We start from the raw sequence: 4,637 nt of genomic DNA, 5'->3' as shown, positions 1-4,637 counted from the left end.
ATCCTATATAAACAACTATAACATATCTGATAGAGATTAATATAGAATATCCTATATAAACAACTATAATATATCTTACAAAGAAAATTATTGAATATCCTATATAAACAACTTTAGCATATCTTATAGAGATAAATAAAGAATATCCTATATAAACTACTATAAAATATCTTATAGAGATAAATATTGAATATCCTATATAAAAAACAATAAAATATTTTAAAGGGATAAATTAAGAATATCCTATATAAACAATTATGTATTAACGTATAGAGATAGATATAGAATAGCCTTTATTAATAACAATAAAATTACTTCTCCTTGTATAGAATCGGAACGTGTAATTAATCATGACCTGAAATGCATAGACGATTGGTCAAAGCAATGGCAAGTTATTAACAAAACCAAAGTATTATTTATCTGAGACATAACACATGATTATGGTTTTGAACTGTATTTTTATTGAGACAATTCTGCGATTTTTTGAAAACCATAGGCATTTGGGTGCGACTCTCAGCTCTAATGATAAGTGGGGTGACCATATAGAAAAATTATATCAGTCAGCGTGAAAAAGGTAAATGTTTTGAAAAACTTAAAAAAACATTGTAAATAGAAAAGTACTTAGAAAATGTATTTATGTTTCATACTTCCAACATTGGAATTTGCTTGTAAACTTTGGAGCGATTGTTCTAAATTTCATATCGGTTTACTAGAGGAGCTTCAACTAGAAACAGCTAGAGTTGTAACAGGATTAGCTAGGTATGCTAGTAAACAACCTTTAATGAGTAGAAGAGAAAGGAGAAAAAATTACTTATTTTAAAAATGCATAACAAACTGGCACCATCATACATTATTATACATTATTGCCTGGTTTAGTCGGAGAAGGAAACCCCTACTCATTGAGAAATAATAACAATTACCTTATTCCTAATTATAGTCTACAAGTGCTAGATTTAGCCTCTCGGTAACTGTCAGGAGCCATTCATCTCTGAATACTTTTAAAAACAAACTACATAAAGATCGCAAGAAACTTCCGCTCTAGTTTAACTACGGACCTCGTCACCTTAATGTTTTACTTACTAAACTATGACCCAACTATAGTGCCCTAAATAGGATCTTTATCGTGTAAGTTTAACTGATTCCCCATCGGGAGCTTGTAGGTACCCCTGTGAAAACTCATACCATGGAATGTCTACTTTATAGTGACATAAGACATGATATGTTGTTTACGTTGCGTCGGTATCATCCATTACATCTAGATATGCTTTTGCATGAAAATATTGATCTAAACTTAGATAAAACCAAACTTTTTTTAAATGGTTCGTGCAAGTAATAGATTTTAAATGTAGTCTTAAAGAACAGATGAACTTATCCTATAGTCTAGTCTTTCATTCCTTGTCTTTCTATATAACCTGCCTAATACTATCTGCCATTTCTGGACCACCATGGTGATTATTGTAGTATGAACAAAAACTTATCTATTTCTTTTCTGCCTGGCGCAATGAAACAATACCTAGAAGGAGCTTTAATGTACAACAGAGCAAGGGTATTAGGAATGAGCCTTTACATGGACAATTTTAATAGAGGAAGTAGCCGGAGTGTGTAGGTAGTATGTGCCAGGCATATTATACATTACCATACATTATATTGTTATATATGATAAGAAATATCATATGATATCCTTGTGATTTTGATTTCCCTTCTCTTTCGTTTTATGGTATCAAAATGTACATGTATGTCTATTGTCGGTATCAAATTATTAAAGTACATTTGTTGAGAAAAGGGCTTTTATAAGTTGTCGTTACTTGTGCCCAATCCTCTTGCTTTGATTTAGAAGCAAAGAGAAATAACAATAGAATATCCTAAATAGACAATTATAAAATATCTTAAAGAAAAAAAATATAGAATATCCTTTATAAATAAGTATAAACTATCTTATAGAGATAAATAAATAATAGCATATATAAACAGCTATAAAATAAATAATAGAGATAAATATAGAGTATCATATATGTAAAAATAGTTATAGAATATTCTATATCAACAACAATAAAATATCGTACAGAAATAACTATAGATTTAACAACAATAGAACAAGATTTTACAGCTTATATAAATCACTCTTGTTGGCCCGTATGTTAGTGCACGGGGGTCTCATCATGGGAGGAAACCGGAGTACCCGAAGAAAACCTACGTGGTCGGGCAGGTGACCCCCATACTAGGCCTTTTCACGTCCAATCGGGGAATCGAACCCCGGTCTCCTTGGTGAAAGGCAAGTGTGCTATACTATGCGCCACCCGGCCACCCGAAAAAACTATAGAATATCCTTTATAAACAACTATAAATTATCTCAAGTATAGAATATTCTGTATATATAATTTTGTAGAATTTCAGCCTTCACCTTATCTCTGAAATTAAGAAGTAAGATGTTTGCTTACATTATTTTGTCCCATGCTTCTTGGTTAAATTTCTCCAGAACTAGTTCCCGAACACAGACGTGGATCTGGCCGTACTGAAAATAAAGGAAGGTTTGTGTAGTTTATGCAAAGTAAGTGTTAAAATATACTAAAATAAGGGAAGGTTTGTGTAGTTTATACATTATATGTCAGAATAAACTAAAGATAAAGAAAGTTTTGTTTTGTTTCATAAATCAGGCTTTAATTATAATGAAAAATAGAAAGATTTGTGTAGTTTATATAAATTACGGTTTAATAAACTGATAATAGAAGAAAGTACTTTTTTGTTGGTAGACAAATCATATGAGATATGATATTGCAATAAGAAGGACCGACAGCAAGATAGATATATCCCTTTTTACTTAAGTATATATATATATAGTTAGAAACAGAAATAACTACAATCTTCCAAACAATTGTATAAAGAGTTATAAATCTATAACAGCATGAAACATTAGTACATTAGCGTACTCATTTTCTATAATCGCGTTTCTGACGGATCTGAAGACAACCTTTACTGTTTACATATCTTAATAGATGTCAGATCACTAATACTGACATATCACTGATACTGACATATTACTGATACTGACAGATCACTAATACTGACATATCACTAATACTGACATATCACTGATACTGACATATCACTGATACTAAACATCTACGAATAGTTGCTAAATAAATCGTCAAAAAGGTCATCTAAAAAGACCTTTTCAACGCGATATTTTGCAAGTGTGTAGTAGACGCGAATAATATATGGAATATGTATTTCTTTGAACGACCGAAAAGAAAACAAATACTTATTACATTGTACAATATTTATCCGTTTTATTGCTAACTTATCTGTTAGGTTTCACAGTGGGATGTCACAAAATAAGTTTGTATAATGTTGTTGGTACATGTCCTCCATGTGTGTGTTTATACTACACGTTGTCCACGGTACCAGACACTTAACACATGTCGCTCTGTATCAAAGTATTTACCTCAGCTCATCATTAACAGAAACCCTGTATGTACAGTGTTTATGATAGTATTGTGTGGTCCTGGTCCCCACGGTTTACACTGGCCTGTTGTAATATAGCCCATTTTGATAAGTATATACGTGATAAATTGCTAGAGTGATAACAAACTGTGAAATCTGACAGAGGATAGACTGTTTTGCAATGACAACGAAGAGAAGAAAAAACACTTTAACAGAGTTATATTGGTAGGGTTCACACCTAGGTACAAATCGGGCAATTGTAAACTTTTTGAATTCGGACCAAGGTAGTCAATATCCAGCATACCCGTGTTAGATAAATATAATCAGGTTAAATAGGTTTTGTTAGCAAGTAGGTCATGTAACTCTTCTTATTACTTTCAAAGACAAAGAGGTCGACTTCCGTTCACAAAGATCTCCAACTGAGGCTAAAGCACATTGCATTCAAATAGCGAATACTACTGGTATTTTTTTAATCAAAATTATTTTAAAGTTTGATATCTTTTCTTTGGAAAAAAAATGAAAGGAATGAAAATTGAAAATAAATTCAGGAATGTCAAAAATGTCAATATCAAATACTTCTCTTAACTTTAAGTGTGACACGGACCATGACATAGCCCGAGTCAGCTTGTGTGAAAGGATGATTTTGATATTGTACCGGTACCTAATTAGAGAAAATACTGATAGAACGTTTACATAGGTCCGGCTATTATTTGTAGTCTGTGTAATCTAAGCTGGGTCAGAAGAGTACCTGAGTGTACAGGTATAGTGCTGTCACCATACCATTTTATGTTTGGTCAGAGGAGTACTTGTATGTACAAGTATAGTACTGTCATCATACCATATCATCAACTCACGTCAGTTTTATGTTGGGTCAGAGGAGTACCTGAGTGTACAGGTATAGTACTGTCATCATACCATAATAGTATCACATCTCACATCAGTTTTATGTTTGGTCAGAGGAGTACCTGAGTGTACAGGTATAGTACTGTCATCATACCATAATAGTATCACATTAAACATCAGTTTTATGTTTGGTCAGAGGAGTACCTGAGTGAACAGGTATAGTACTGTCATCATACCATATCATCAACTCACGTCAGTTTTATGTTGGGTCAGAGGAGTACCCGAGTGTACAGGTATAGTACTGTCATCATACCATTTTATGTTTGGTCAGAGGAGTACTTGTATGTACAGGT

The 4,637-nt window shown here is 32.5% G+C and overlaps 1 long non-coding RNA gene across 1 annotated transcript in view; it reads right to left on the bottom strand.

Moving 5' to 3' along the window:
- LOC110441322 overlaps positions 1-2,500 on the bottom strand; it is a 38,399-nt gene extending 35,899 nt beyond the window's left edge. The window contains exon 1 of the long non-coding RNA XR_002461859.1: positions 2,439-2,500. This is a non-coding gene — a long non-coding RNA (uncharacterized LOC110441322). The remainder of the gene's footprint in view (positions 1-2,438) is intronic.
- Between the last annotated feature and the right edge of the window lie 2,137 nt (positions 2,501-4,637).

Source organism: Mizuhopecten yessoensis, unplaced genomic scaffold (assembly GCF_002113885.1).
Source record: "Mizuhopecten yessoensis strain PY_sf001 unplaced genomic scaffold, ASM211388v2 scaffold715865, whole genome shotgun sequence".
NCBI lineage: Eukaryota > Metazoa > Mollusca > Bivalvia > Pectinida > Pectinidae > Mizuhopecten > Mizuhopecten yessoensis.
Note: the sequence above shows the minus strand (reverse complement) of the source record. Positions and strands in the feature narration are given on the sequence as shown.